This window comes from Panthera pardus, unplaced genomic scaffold (genome assembly GCF_024362965.1).
Source record: "Panthera pardus isolate Hobbes unplaced genomic scaffold, ASM2436296v1 HiC_scaffold_18, whole genome shotgun sequence".
Lineage (NCBI taxonomy): Eukaryota > Metazoa > Chordata > Mammalia > Carnivora > Felidae > Panthera > Panthera pardus.
Window position 1 is genome coordinate 12329481 of NW_026526743.1, and position 15892 is coordinate 12345372.

The following is a 15892-nucleotide window of genomic DNA, read 5'->3' on the forward strand; positions in this document are numbered from 1 at the left end:
TGTGTGTGTGTGTGAGAGAGAGAGAGAGCGGGGGGGGGGGGGGGGGGGGCAGAGAGAGAGGGAAAGAGAGAGAATCCCAAGCAGGCCCTGCACTGTCAGCTTGGAGCCCAATGTGGGGCTCAAACCTATGAACCGTGGATCGTGACCAGAGCCAAAACCAAGAGTCGGATGCTCAATCGACTGAGCCACCCAGGCACCCAAAATCATTGTGCTTTAATCTGTTTAGACTCCCATAACAAAATACCATGAACTCTGTGGCTTAATCGACAAAGTTAGTTCTCACAGTTTTGAAGGCCAGAAGTCCAAAATGAGGGTGCCAGCAGGCCTGGGTTCTGCTGAGAGCTCTCTTCCTGGCTTGCACACAAGCTGCCTTCTCTCTGTGTCCTCACACACTGGGTAGAAAGCAAGGTGAGAACATGCACACTTTGGTTTTTCCCTCTTCTTGTGAGGGCACTAGTCCCATCCTGGGTCCTCATCCTCATGACCTCATCTAAACCTAATCCCCGCCAAGGACCCTACTTCCAAATGCCTTTTCACTGAGGGGTAAAACTTTAACAGAGAAGACACAACTATTCAGGTAGGACCATGGCACCCAGTGTCAAGGTGATAATAGTGCCACTCACAGAATGAGCCACCCCTCCAACCATGACCATAGGATGTTTCCCAGAGCATTCACATTCTGCTGTTCCTTATGGGGCTGGCTCTGGCCAGACAGTACCCACGGCTGAGCCACTGCATGTGGGATGTTTCAGAAGCCGGTGACATTTAGGGATGTGGTGGTGGACTTCACATGGGAGGAATGGGGGCTTCTGGGCCCCACACAGAGGATCCTGTACCATGATGTGATGCTGAGGAACTACAGCAACTTGGGTCCCTGGGTGAGGTTTCCCTGTCTCTTCTTCATCCATGTCACATGTCTGTTTCCACATGTGTTCACTACATGGGTGTATTTATCCCCTGCCTTGTCCCCAGTAACCCACACCCAGATAGGTCCTTGCTCTGACCTGTGTCCCCCAGTTGGGTCCCTTCTGTGCAGAGTGGACACCCTTTCCCACATCACCAGGGAGAGACCTCTACTGTGCCTGAGGCACACACACTGCATTACTGGGCCTGTTGGGTTCTGGCTGGCTTGTGACAACAGCACCAACATTTCCCTTCTACTTTCTAACTATAGGCAGGACTCCCCGGCTGCAAACCAGATGTGATCTCCAAGCTGGAACAGTGGGAAGACCCCTGGACTATGGAGACAGATGTTCTGAGAGGTCCAGGTGAGTGAAGTAAAGGTCTATCAGGTCAGGTTTTTTTATTAATTTCTCCCCCTAACTTTGACGTATAATTGACAGTTAAAAATTGTGTATATTTAAAGTGTAGAACATGGTGTTTTGATATACATTGTGAATGATTACCACAATCCAAATAATAGATATATCCATCTCCTCACATAGTTGCGATGTTTTTTTCTGTGGTGGGAATGCTTACAGTCAACTAATATATAGTATATAGTACAGTGTTATAACTACAGTCACCATGCTTCAGATCAGTTTATTTCTCCTCCTGGGGCAAGGAGGTGCAGTGTATATCCAACAGAAAAGAGCTAGTAGGTGCAGGAGCCTGAAAACAAACCCGACAGTCATTTAACAGTCTCTTCGTTCACTTCCCCCAGCATCTGACAGCCACTAATCTGTCTTCTGTCTCTATGATTTGCATCTTCTGAACTTTTCATATAAGTGAAGTTTATATAAATATATTCATATAGATACATATAAATTCACTTATTTTTCACAAAGATACATGTGTTACTATGGTGGCCTTTCTGTATCTGGCTTCTAACCCTTAAGAATAGTTCTCTATGAGGGGCAACTGGGTGGCTCAATTGGTTAAGCATCCAATTTCGGCTCAGGTCATGATCTCACAGCTTGTGAGTTTGAACCCAATGTCAGGCTCTGTGCTGATAGCTTGGAGCCTGGAGCCTGCTTCAGATTCTGTGTCTCCCTCTCTCTCTGCCCCACCCCCGCTCATGCTCTGTCTCTCTCCCCTTCAGAAATAAAAAAACATTAAAAAAAAAAAAAAGAATAGTTCTCTATGAGCATTCGCGTGCAGGTTTCTGTTTTCCATTCTGTTGACCAGGCCCTGTTCTAGTGAGGGCGTGGTTGTAAAACAGTGGCAGCTGACAGGTGAGGCAGCTCTCGGTGGCCTTGGCCCATGACTTTCTGTGCTCTGTTCTACCACTTTTCCTCCCTACTGGGCAGAAGAGAGTTGACAGCAGGCATGAGGCCACCATTCTCAGAGAGGCCTAGCACAGGGTTGGCCTTTGGCTGGTGTCTGGCAACTTGGATTATGGTAGGATCCCCCCATTCCCTAAACGATAAGAATGGCTCACTGCACCCAAGCCATTTGTACAAACAACTTGATTTACACTGAATCCCTACTTTCCTTCTGGGATCCCGGAATTTTGGTACGTGCTACACAGCCAGTGCCTGCATGGCCAGCCTCTAGTAAAACCCTAAGCTCTGAGCCTCTGACAAACTGTAGACAACACTTCAGTGTCAGAATCCAGAGCTGGAGGGGTTAGGTGCATGCTGTGTGGCTCCACTGGGAGAGGACTCTGCCCCTGCGCCTTTTCCCTTTGTTGATTTTGCCTGATGTCCTTTTGCTCTAATCAGTCACAGCCGTGAGTATGACTCTGTGCTGAGAACTGTGTGAGGAATCACCAAGCCTGTGGGTGGTCTTCCAGACCCTGATCCATTCACTCTTCTGTCCTCAACTGCAAGAGCCCTGCTGAAAGCCACATACCTGCACTGTCCAGTCTGACTGCTGCGGTTCTGTCCATCTTCCCGATTGGCTGTGCATGTTCAGGTTGGATCCTGAGCATACTTCTTTGCTTATTTTTCAGGCTCAAAGCCTGGGCCCCAAGCTGCATGGCTACCTCTAGACAAAGGTGCTCTGCTTCGGGGGCAGATGACAATGGGACTCACAAGGCAGGATTTCTGGCACACCATCGTGAGAGAAGTCACAGAGCATGAAGGCCAGGTGACAGACACTGCCGAGCAGTGACACGCAGCCAGAGGAAGAAGAGCCCAGAGTGGAACCTTGCAGGAACTTTCTTCTGGCGCCCATTCCTTGTTGAGCATCAGGGCAATCCCCAGTGGTGCAAGATCTCACAAGCCAGGTTGGCAAGAAGGGCCTCACCTGTGTTTCAGTCCTAGATCGGGGGTGCCCTGACAAGGAGACTATATGTGTATGGAAGCCCTCAGCTCTTTTCCAGGCCTTAGTCACCCACGAGGAGTTCACACTGAGGAGGATACATTGGTGTATGGTGGGTGCAAAGATGGCTTTAGCAAGAACGCATGCCTTGCGGGCTATCAGTGGGTTCCCACTAAATGGAAGCCCTACACATGCAAGGAGTGTGGGAAGGCCTTTGGACAGACACACATGTCATTCAGCACCAGAGAACCCACACTGGCAAGAAGCTGTACACATGCTGGCAATGTGGACAGGCCTTCAGCAAGAACTCGTGCCTCGTAAGCACCGTGCATCCACACAGGTGAAAAGCCCTATGCGTGTGGCTACTGCAGCAAGCGCTTCTGAGAGAACTCGTCGCTGGCCAAGAACCAGCAGGTACACACAGGCAAGAAGCATATACCTGTGGCGAGCGCAGGCATGCCTTCAGCCAGAGCACTCACCTCGTACAGCACCAGCGAGTCCACATTGGGGAGAAGCTGTTCACCTGTCATGAGTGTGGCAGAGCCTTCACCAACTCCTCGGCCCTCCTGGTCCACCACAGAACCCACGAAAGAGAGCAGCCACATGAGTGTCACACATGCTGCAAGGTGTTCAGCCTCAGCTCATCCCTGACCGAGCACGAGCGCTGCCACACAGGAGAGAAGCCATACACGTGCCAGGAATGTGGGAAAGCCTTCAGCTAGAGCTAGTCCCTCAGCAAGCACCTGAGGACATACACGGGTGAGAAGCCATATGCATGCAATGCCTGTGGCCACGCCTTCAGCCAGAGTTCCTCCCTGGCCAAGCACCAGTGAGTGCACACCAGCAAGCGGCCCTACATGTGTGGAGAATGTGGGAAGACCTTCAGCCAGAGCTCCTACTTGACCCAGCACCTCAAGATCCATAGTGATGAGAAACCGTTTACATGCGATGAGTACAGGAAACCCTTCGGCAATTCTTCAGCCCTGGTCCTGCAGCAATGGGTGCACACGGGTGAGCGGCCCCTACGTGTGTGGAAAATGCAGGAGGACTTTCATCCAGAGCACGTTCCTCACTCCGCACAAGAGGATCCACACTGGGGAGAAGCCTTTTGTTTGTGGAGACTGTGGAAGGGCCTTTGTGCAGAGCTTCTCCCTCACCCTCCACCTCAGGACACACGCCGGGGAGAAGCCCAACAAGTGCAACGAGTGTGGCAAGGCTTACATCCAGATGTCACACCTCACTGAGCACTACCGGGTGCACACGGGGGGAACAGCCCTATGCGTGCCATGCATGCAGCAAAGCCTTCAGCCGCATCACCAGCGCGTCCACGTGGGTGCCAAGCCCTTCATATGCAGCCTGTGTCAGAAAACCTCCCTTGAGGCTGCGGCCCTTGTTCTGCATCAGAGGATTCATGCCAGACAGGAGCCCTTTGAGTGTCACAAATGTGGGAAAGCCTTCAGCTAGAGCAGATCCCTGGCCCAGCATTGGAGAATTCATTCCCAGGAGATGCCATGTGAGTGCAGCAACTATCAAAAAACCCTTGGCAATTGTTTGGTTCTCATCCATCAGTGAACTGGGGATGTGCCAGATGGGGTAGAGACCTTCTGTCTGTCCTTGGTGTGTTGTTCTTCATCCAGCAGGGGGCCCTGTGAGTGGCAGGAACTGTGCAGAGCAGCCCCCTTGCACATCATATACACTTCTCTCTGCAGGGTCACACGGTGAGAAAGCGGAGTGAGCCTTCAAGAGGAACAACAGCCCCTCCCATTCTCCATGCTCCGGGTTCCACAGATATCCACCAGGTGGTAGGAGAGATCCACAGGTATGGATGGTCTTCTCAGCAGGCCTGGAACAGAGTTCATTTTGGTTTTTACCTCGGGGGAAAAATGAAATTTAAAAACAAAAAACTTAAAAGATGCTTTTATCAGTTGTTTGTGCCTTGTATTAACTCAGGCCACATGGTTTTAGATCATGTGGCTTGGTTTGAGGTTGTTTTGTTATTTTTGTTTTTTGTTTTTTGTTTTTTGTTTTTTGTTTTTTTGGCTTTGTTTTGTTCCTCTGCCAAAAAGTAAGGTTTATAATGCTGAAATGTGTGTGTGTCACAAAGCCCAGACCTTTAAAAAGACTTTGTGTGTCATTCATCAGCTTCAGCACAAAGACTTCATTAAAATCAGTCAAGACAGCGACATTCGTGTAAGACTTTAACACTTCATAAGCACTTTACACACATCACTCCATTTCATCTTCTCAGCAGCCATGGGGTGCAGATATTGTTAACCCCACTTCATAGAAAAGGAGCTGAGATTTTGAGAAGTTAAACCACTTGCCTGAGGCCACCAGCTAGAAGCCACTCGTTTTTCAGGATGAAAACATGGGAGTTAGCAGATAGGGACAGAGTGGCAAACAGTTCCCCCATCCCTTTCAGTATATGCCAGGGGTATTTACTGTAAGGAGGCAGCTCTAGAATTTAATGTTCCCTCGAGAATGTGAGATGGCGGGGTGATTGGGTCGCACCTGAAAAAGCAGGTCAAGTCCTCATCTGGCTGACTTGAGGCAAAGGCAAAAATAGGAGCTGGGCAGCCATTGCTCAGTCCAGACGTTGGTCACATGCCTCCTGGAGCCGTTCCTTTGTCCCAGCACAGGTGTGGTCTTTCACTTCTCTGCACAGCTTCACTCGGATTCTCTGTGGCCATCAGAGTACAGTCTGGCCTTGAAGCTGCTGCACTCAACCACCAAAGCCCATCTTTCCAGGTTCGTTTCCAGCCATCCCACAGGCAGCCTTTGTTGTCCAATCCCAGCTTGTTTTGGTCTCCTGTCCTTGGTATCAGCTCCAGGGCACCTCCTCACTGGCTGAATCCCCTTGTGCCCCCCACGGTGGCACGGACCTTGTGTTGTCATTGTCCGTGTCCTCATTCAGAGCCCACCCTGGACCTAGAGCCCCTTTAGCACACATCCCTGTCTCATGCCTCTATAGACCCATCCCCTGTCACATGGCAGGACCCAAATCCACAGGGAATGAGTGAGTGAACCAGCGAGACACCAAATGCAAAATGACTGTAAGGGAGTCCCCAAGACCACCTGCAGGTTCAGTGACTCACAAGGACTCCTAGAAGTCAGAAAAGGTAGAGATACTGTTTATTATAGTGAAAAGGATAAGATTATAATCACAAAGGTAGAAAGTACACAAACAAATCCAGGAGACACCAGGTACAAGCTGCCATTTGTCCTGTCCCAGTGCAGTCACACAGACGGCTCCATACTTCCTGCTAAGAGTGACAATACACATGGAGTACTGGCAGCCAGGGAAGGTCACCCAAGCCTGCTGATATTTACCGGGGGTGACCACATACATGCAGAATGCCTGCATGACTGACTTTAGTTACTGAGCCTCAAGCTGTCTCAGAGATCAGCCTGGTACAGTGTGACTCAAGGTCCCCATCATAAATCACAGACATAGCCTAAGGCTCCCAGTAAGGAAAGACTCTTATCAGGCAGGATATTCCAAGGGCTTGCCATCCAAGGGCCAATCCATTCTTTGTAATATGCAGTTTGGACACCTCAGATCTGCTGAGTTCTACTCTATTGCACAATGACCCTGCACAGCTGGTGACCAGTGACACCTCCTTACCCAGCCAAGTGTCACAGCTTCTACCACAGCACACCAGAGAAGAGGTGTCAGCTGACCGGAGGCAGTGTAGGTCAGAATGCTCAGGAGTCTCCCAGGAGAAGAGGCAACTTGGTTTTGTAGGAGCAAGACTGCCTCAGGCAGTGCACCCTTGGGAGAGCGTTCCGCGTGAGCCCCAGGGACCAGGCTGAGAGGCAGGAAGACCTGGGCAGCTGGGGACCCTCTGAGGCACCACATGGCATGGATGGGGCAGGCTTGCAGTGGGCCGCCCACTCAGCCTCTGTAAAAACAGGGACCGTGTCTTGGCAGCAAAGTGGAGGGAGGAGAAGGGATGTGACAGTGCCAGTCCTCAGCATACTTTGCTTCCTTCCCTCAAGGGGTGGTCAGGCGTAACCAGCTAAAACCAGTTCCATGGGTTTGGAGCCCAGCCCTCCCCAGATGAGTTCTGGGTCTTCACTCTCTGCTTCTGTCCCTCATGTTCCTTGTCTGTAAAATGGGGATGGTGACCCCCCAGCCTGCAAGGATTTAACATGTTAACTGGTAGAGAAAGCGTATGTTGGGTGCGAGTGTTGTTGCACCAGGAAGCAGCCTCCCTCTGGGGCAGGTGAATGATGGTCACAGATTGGCTGCGGTCGGGTGATGAGAAAGAAGTGCAACCAACAACTAGCATGAATGGCCCTGCGGGAGTGTGGCTGGCCAGGGGGCGAGGTCAGCAGTTGTAGGGGCCTGGGCTTTCACATGGAAAAGACTGAGCTCTGCTGGCGCCCGATGGTCAGGGCAGAGGCTGACACAGCACCACACAGGAGCAGGGGCCTATCCGGAGAATGTCCCCAGGGCAATTCATTCTTTCTGTAAGGCCAGGTGGTCTTCAAGTTCTTTGCCTGTTACTATTGATTGCTCACCCGTGTTGTTCTTATATCAAACATCTGCGTGCAAAGAGCTGTCCAGATGCTGTGTGGAGGGCAGAGAGCTGTGGGCACTGGGGCACTGGCTGCAGGAGGCAGAGTCTGGGTATCCGGGCAAGGGGGAGTCCATGGGGCCTCAGGGCTCTCCGTTCACTCCTTGGGGTGGCCACTGGTGGGGTGTGCATCTGCACTTGAACACACGCTCACACAACATCACACACTCGCACGCTGACAAAGATTCTCTCCATGACCAAACTTCAGTCAGGCTGTTCTGAGGAGAGTTTGATGAGGCCTCAAACCTCGAGCTCCTGTGTCCTTTCTTATAGAGTCTAGTTCCAGGAAAAGTCTTGCTAAGTCAGTTTAGGGAGAATTTCCCACCTTCCAAATATGATCACTCTCACTGTCTACTCAGGTTCCTCCCCCTCCCCGCCTTCCCCACCCTGTGATGTCTGATCCCCCTGGCCTGCCTTCAGCAAGAATCCTGTTAAATGTCCCCTTACCCCTGAGATTTTCTTTTTTTTTTTAATTTTTTAAAATGTTTTACTTATTTTTAAGACAGAGACAGAGCATGAGCAGGGGAGAGGCAGAGAGAGAGAATCTGAAGCAGGCTCCAGGCTCTGAGCTGTCAGCACAGAGCCGGACGTGGGGCTCGAACTCACAAACTGTGAGATCATGACCTGAGCCGGAGTTGGACGCTCAACTGACTGAGCCACCCAGGCGCCCCGAGGTTTTCTCTTAGTAACTGTTTATCCGCTGGTACCCACCCTGCTTCCTGACTATAAATCCCCACTTGTCCTCACTGGATTCAGAATTGAGCCCAGTTCTATAATGAGGTCTATTTCCCACTTTGCAATAGTTTTTCTTAATAAAATCTGTTTTTACTACCTTAACTGCTGCTAGGAATAACTTTAACAACATGCACACTGCTGACATTCATTCCCACACTTCTACACTTCCACACACATTCCCCACGGTAGCTGGATGACCCTGGATGCCAAGGCAGCTACCTAGCAGAGGGAGCATCTGGGCCTCTCCCCCTGGAGTCCTGAGAGTGAGATTTGGCTGACACACACAGTGGTGGTATATGCCCCACCTTGGTGCTGAGATGGTCTGTGGGATGAAATCCAGGGCCTGCAGGCAGCTGCTACGTCCTCCAGGCAGGGGCTGGGCTGGTGGGAGAGCCTGCCTCTAGTAGGTGCCTCTGGGTATGTCTGCATGCATTCATACGTGTGTCTTTTCTTTCTTTTCTTCTTTCTTTCTTTCTTTCTTTCTTTCTTTCTTTCTTTCTTTCTTTCTTTCTTTCTTTCTTTCTTTTCTTTCTTTCTTTCTTTCTTTCTTTCTTTCTTTCTTTCTTTCTAGAAAAAGAGAGCGGGGAAGAGGGACAGATAGAATCTCAAGCAGGCTGCATACTCAGCGTGGAGCCCAACAGAGGGCTTAATCCCACGACCCTGGGATCATGACCTAAACTGAAATCAAGAGTCAGACGCTCAACAGATTTATCCACCCAGGTGCTCCTATGTCTATTTTTTTTTTATAACAGCTTTTTAAAATAAGATGGAATTCACGTTCACACTTCTAAAGTGTACAATTCAGTGGTTTGTAGTGTTTTCACTATGATGTGCCGCCACCACCACTAATTCCAGAACATTTTTATCACCCCAAACAAAAACCCAATATCCATTAGCAGTCACTCTCCATCCCCCCTCCTCCAAGCCCCTGACAACCACTAATCTACTGTCTCTACAGATTTGCCTTTTCTGGATATTCCATATGAATAGAATCTTAAAACATGTGACCTTTGCATCTGGCTACTTTCATTGAGCATAATGTTTTCAAGGTTCATCCATTGTCAGCACTACGTTACTTTCTTTTTTTCTTTTTAATATTTATTATTTTTGAGAAAGAGAGAGCACGATCAGGGTAGGGTCAGAGAGAGGGGGACAGAGGATCCAAAACGGGATCCGAGCTGACAGCAGCAGCCCAATGTGGGGCTCGAACTCACAGACTGCAAGCTCATGACCTGAGCCGAAGCTGGACGCTTAAACAACTGAGCCACCCAGGGGTCCCAGCACTGGGTTACTTTCTATGGCTGAATAATATTCCATTGTATGAATAGATCACATTTTGCTTATCCATTCACTGGTTGATGGGGGTTATTGGGTTATTTCCACTTTTTGGCTATGACGAACAATGCTGCTATGAACACTTTGTGTGGGCACATGTTTTCAGTTCTCTTAGAATTGATGGGTCATAAGGTAACTCTGTGTTTGACTTTTTGTGGAAATGCTAAATTGTTTTCCACAAAGGCTGCATCATTCTTCATTCCCACCAGCAATAGATGAGGGTTCCAGTTTTTCAACCTCCTTGCCAACACTCATTGCTACCTGCCTTTCTGATTGTAGCCAGTGGGTGTGAAGTACCACCACAGTGTGGTTTTAATTTGCATTTCCATGATGACAAAGGATGTTGAGCATCATTCATATGCTTATTGGCCATTTGATTTCTTTGGAGAAATGTTTACTAAGTCCTTGCCCGTTCCTTTTTTTTTTTTTTTTTTTAATGCTTGTTTGTTTATGTATTGAGAGAACAAGGAGGGGAGGGGCAGAGAGAGAAAGGGAGAGAGAATCCCAAGCAGGCTCTGCACTGTCAGCACAGAGCCCCACGCAGGGCTCAAACTCGTGAACCCATGAGATCATGACCTGAGCTGAAATCAAGAGTCAGACCCTTAACCAATGGAACAACCTAGGTAGCCTTTGCTCATTCTTAAATTGTTTTGTTGTTGTTGAGTTATAAGAGCTCTTTATATATTCTGGATACAAGTTGTGTTATCTGTATGTCTGTGTGAGTCTAAGTGTATGGCTATGTCTGAACAGGCACACCTTTGCCTCTCACCATGGACACAGGTAAGCAGAGGGTATCATGATCAGCTGAGAAGAGGTGAGAGTATCTTATCTCCAGATCTCCATGTTACAAAGTCAGGTTTATTATCTCCAGATTATGGAGAAAGAAGTAGAGGACCAGAGAAGTGAAGTCATTTGCCTGAGCAGGAGAGAGTAAGAGGCAGAACTGGTACACAAAAGGAGCCCACTGAAGAGGTGATTTATTGGTATGATTTTTGGGAGTGAGCATCTTAGGGCTGTTCCTTCGACAACAGAAGACAGCGAACCATAAGGAAGACCAAGAAGACCCAAGGAGATAGAGGCGATCAGTGCCACCCACAGGCCAAAGCCCAGTTTAGTGCTTGACGGGTGACCTGGGTTTTGGTTGGGGAAAACAAAGGGTTCCTTGGATTAGGATCCCTTTGGTATGTCTGTCAGTGGTCAGAAAATACTAAGAGGCCATTTACACAAAATATCAGAGGAAGAAAATCCATGCAGACAGAAAGCAGATTAATGGGTGTCAGAGGCCAGGGGCAGAGGGAATAGAGAGTGACTGCTAATAAGCATGGGGGTTGTCTTGGGAGTGATGTAAGCCTTTTGGAATTAGAGAGCAGTGATGGTTGCACAACCTTGTGATTATACTAAAAAGTGAACTGTATACTTTAGAAGGGTGAACTTAAGGTATGTGAACTATAGCTCAAAAAAAGTTAATTTTTATTTTTTTAAGTTTATTTTTATTTATTTTGAGAGAAAGAGAGATAGCAAGCAGGGAGGGGCAGAGAGAGAGAGGGAAACAGAATCCCAAGCAGGCCCTGTCCTGTTAGCGCAGAGCCCAACGTGGGGCTTGAATTCACAAACTGTGAGATCATGACCCGAGCTGAAGTCACGAGTCGGATGCTTAAGTGACAGAGCCACCCAGGTGTCCCCTCAATTTGTAAAGAGGAAAGGATATGGAAAGAGGACCAGGTAAAAGGGCAAACCCTGGCAAAGGGGAGGGAAGCAATGAGAGTCTATGAGGTGTAGGAGGAGGGAGATGAGATGCCTCAGGCCTTCAAGATGGTGGGAGGTGATGTGGGCAGTGGAGAGAGCACGGCTACCAGGTGCTGTGGTGCTGAAGCAGGTGTGAACTGTAGCTGAAGGCCTTGCCACACTCCCTGCACAGGCAGGGTTTCTGGCCCACGTAGGTGCGCCGGTGCTGGCTGAGGTGTGACCGCTGGACGAAGGCCTTGTGGCCTTGCCACACTCCCGCCAGGCACGGGGCCTCTCACCCATCCGGCCCCGCTGGTGCCGGCCAAGGTCTGCGCTGCCTTTAAAGGCTCTGCCACAGTCCAGGCACTCGTAAGTCCTCTTGCCTGTGTGGATCTTGTGACACTGAGTGTGGAACTCTGCCACAGGCCTGCCGCACTCAATACACTCACACGGCTCCTCACCACTGTGTGTCCTCTGACGGTGGATCAGGGCGAGCTCCACCTGAAGGCTTTCCCACAATTCCAACACTGGTAGGGCTTCTCCCCTGTGCGAATCTGCAGGTGTTTCCACATGTCTGAGTTCCCCAGGAAGGCTTTGCCTACATTTGTACTGGTTCTCTCCAGTGTGGGTCCTCTGGTGCATTGTGAGTGTGGAGCTCTGAATGAAGGTTTTTCCACACTCACGGCATTCGGAGGGTTTCACTCCAATATGGATCCTCCGGTGCTCAATGCGGTCAGACTGGGAAAAAGACTTTCCCACAGGTGCTACACAGATAAGGCTTTTCCTAGGGCGAGTCCCCTAGTGCACAGAGAGGGCCAAGTGCTGCTTGAAACTCTTTCCACACAAGCCACACCTGCAGGGCTTCCTGTCCACACAGGTTGCCTACAACACATCTGGCTCTGGAACCTGCTCAAAGCTTCCTCCACGTGTGACTAACATGTGTGGTTTCTTCTCCACAGCAACATTCTTTTGTTTGACAGGCTCAGAGGTATCCTGACACTCCTCACAGCTTCACTGCCTCCATAACCTCTCCCCACACTAGGATTTTCCATGCTGGGGACTGACCATTGCTTAAATTCCTTTTCCCAGAAAAGCAAATGTTGCCCTATGTCCTCAGTAGGACCTCTGTTCCGGTTCCCCGAGTAGGCCTCAGGAGCGCCAAAGTGTGTGAACACAGACCCTCAGGAGATCTCTTTTCTGACGACCTCCATTATTATCCTCGGGATGGATTGCAGCAGGTCCTTGAATATGCTCTGTGGTCGCCGTCCTTGATCAGAAAGAAACCAAGATCACAAATGTTAACTTTGTTGACTTTTCTGAACTGAAAGAAAGAAATCAAAAGGATTGATGATGTGGATGGAATTACTGGCTCATTTCTTCACCCCTCCTCGTGTACACACCTTTGGCCACATTTGTGGTTCCTCTCACTAAAGACAGCATGGATACCCTTTCCTTAACTTTGGGTGTGGCCATGTGACTCGTTTGGCCAATGGAATGTGAGTGGCACTGCTAGTATGTTAGTCTTGAGCCTGGGCGCAAGCCTGCTGGCATCTCTGCCATCACCATGAGCCCTACAAAACAAGTGCAACAAAGATGGACCCAACCTGTAGCCTGGAGCCAAGCCCCAGCCAGAATAGCCAATCCTTAGACTCATGAGAGGAATAAGTGCTTATTTCTGTCAGTAACTGAACTGTTGAAACTATTCATTACAGAGGATAACTGATTGATACAGTGCCAAGTTAAAATGAACACTTCCTCAAAAAGATGAGGTTTGAAATCTGGGGAGAGGATGAGAAAGAGACAGAGAGGAAGAAAGGAAAGTCTATTCAGGAAAGCCCAGAGGCCTAGAACACTGGTTGAATAATCAGAGGATAAGCACAAAAGGGGTCTCCCAAGGTCTGGAGTATGGAGTTGAAGGGCCATGGTGCATATGGAAGGTAAATGAGAATCCAGTTGTCTGTCCATCTGCCATTCAGTTATTCATTCCTTGTTCTTCAGCAAACTTTTCTCGTGCTGTGCTAAAGGCAAAGAATACCTTGGCCTCAGGCCGTGGAAAGGGCAGGACTCCTCCCAGCTCTAACAGCACAGACTCACAATCTGTACAGAGAGGAACGCCCTGAGGGAAGCTTCCATGGAGTTTCCAGGGTCACCCCACACCTACTGTCAGTCTGGGCTCGTTCCTCCCTGGCACCTGGGTCTCCTCTAGATGCTACCCTCTCTCTCCTCTCCTCAGGAGCCTCCCACAAAGTATCCCCACAGTCATACCAATGCCCCTTCGACCCATTATGGAGTGAGTGAAGTGTGTCCCCCCCAAATTCATATGTTAATATCCTAACCTAAGCCCTAGAATGTGACTGTATTTGGATATAGGACCTTTAAAGAGGTAATTAACATTAAACAAAGTCATGTGGGTAGGCCCTGTTCCAGTATGACTGGGAGAGAGAGACCAGGGGCATGCTAATGAGGAAAGGCCATGGTGAGGACACAGCAAGAAAGTGGCCATCTACTAACCAAGGAGGGAAGACTCAGGAGAAACCAACCCTGCCAACAACACTTTGTTCTTGGACTTCCAGCTTCCAGAGTGTGAGAAAATAAAAGTTTATTGTTTAAGTCACCCAGCCTGTGGTATTTTGTGATGGCAGCTGTAGCAAACGAAAATACTTTCAGGGTCCTGAGCCACCCTTGCTCTGCCCTTGGATGCTGCGCTTCAACCCATTAACCCTGTCCACTCCACCTTCAAAACAGATCTCTATCTGACCACTGATCAACACCTCTACCTCCACCATCGTGATCTGACCTACTCTGCTAACCAGGACTCCCTACCTCTACCCTCACCCCAACAGTCTTCCCTTGTAACCACCACAAGAATCCTACAGAGCTAAAGTCACAGCACAGTCTTCTGCCCAAAGGCTTCCCATGGCTCCCACCTCTTTCAGGGTAGACATCAAAGTCCATTCATGGCCCATAAGCCCTGCAAGATCTGCCCCCTACAAGCCTCCCCATTCTGACCCTGTCCTTTCCTATCTCCTTCCCTCAATCCACTCCAGCTGGGCCTCCTTGTCTGCACCCACCTTGGGGCCTTGGCATTTGCATTTCAAGTACCTGGAAAATTCTGAGTCCTTCCCTTTATTCAGGCCTCAGCTGGGATGCTAACTCCTCAGAAACAGTTCTTGTTTCTTTGATTACCGTCTGCCTCCCTAAAATAACATCAGCTCCATGAAGGCAGGCTGTGCCTCTCCTCTTCATTGCAATGTCCCATCTGGAATAGCGATGGTCCTTACTGGCTGCTCAGTATGCATCTGGGGAAGGAAGACAATGTGCTCATTCTGGCTGCATGCAAAGGTCTGATGAGCTGAAGGGGACATGGTCACAGGCTGGGGGCAATAAGCACGGGCCGGGCGAACCTCAAAGCCTCACCTGCACACAGGTTGGGCCACCACCCTCCCTGTCCTGGGTCCCCAGCTGGGGTCTCCTGCTTAAATTCTCTCACACACCCACATGCACACACAGAGAACACATTCTCACATACAATCACATGTCCAGACATCCATAGTATCACACAATCACATCCATGATCACAGTCACAGTCACTGAAGCAACACACAGTGTAATCATACACAGTCTGGGGCCTTTGTGCTGTATCAGGCCCTCCTGGGCACCTCCATGTCTCTGTCTCAAACACCATCACACAACGTGACAGCCGCATGTGGCTGCAGAATTATCACATACCATAACTAACACAAAGGTCACACCCACCCACACAGTTACACGCACAGAAATACCCACACATGTGGTCACAGAGAATGACACGCGCAGCCCAACCTCTAGAGCACCAGCAGTCACACAGGACAGACACGTGGAATCACCTGTGTATGGTCACAGTAAGCAACACACTACACACGATGCGCACCCCACACAGTGACACCCTCTCCCCTCACCCCACGCACTATGCACGGTTCCACCTCCCGCACAGCCCCCCGCCCGCCCGCCCCTTCTCTCACAGCCACCACAACCCCACAAAGGCCCAGCCTTCTACCCACTGCCCTGCCGAGACTACAACCCCCGGCGTGCCCCAGGGGGCGCGGGCTGAGGGCGCGGGGCCTTCGGGTGATTGTAGTCCAGGAGGGCGGGAGGGCGGCGCTGGGGCCGTGGAGCCTAAGACGCGACGCGAGCTCAAAGTTGCGGTCCGCGCGCAGGGGCGCCTGCTGGGCAGCGCGGCGCATCCTGGGAGTTGTGGTCCCGGCGAGCGGGCGCGCAGGCGGCCCTGCCCCTGTGGCGCCTCGGTGCGCGCTCCCGGAAGTGGCGGCCGCCGC

The 15892-nt window shown here is 50.1% G+C and overlaps 2 long non-coding RNA genes across 4 annotated transcripts; one reads left to right on the forward strand and one right to left on the reverse strand.

The window, feature by feature from the left end:
- The first annotated feature begins 46 nt into the window (after nucleotides 1–46).
- LOC109260445 (uncharacterized) lies at nucleotides 47–14193 on the forward strand. 3 transcript variants are annotated; one of them, XR_002077014.2, is made up of 3 exons: nucleotides 47–1292; nucleotides 2894–5023; nucleotides 12539–14193. It is a non-coding gene; the product is annotated as an uncharacterized LOC109260445 (long non-coding RNA). The 3 variants fall into 3 exon arrangements; XR_002077015.2 differs by having other exon boundaries at nucleotides 12669–14193; XR_008423434.1 differs by lacking the exon at nucleotides 12539–14193 and having other exon boundaries at nucleotides 2894–5387.
- LOC109260462 (uncharacterized) lies at nucleotides 13387–15736 on the reverse strand. Its single transcript, XR_008423448.1, has 3 exons — nucleotides 15581–15736; nucleotides 14682–14878; nucleotides 13387–13597 (listed from the first exon to the last, which is right to left on the reverse strand). It is a non-coding gene; the product is annotated as an uncharacterized LOC109260462 (long non-coding RNA).
- Nucleotides 15737–15892: the final 156 nt, after the last annotated feature.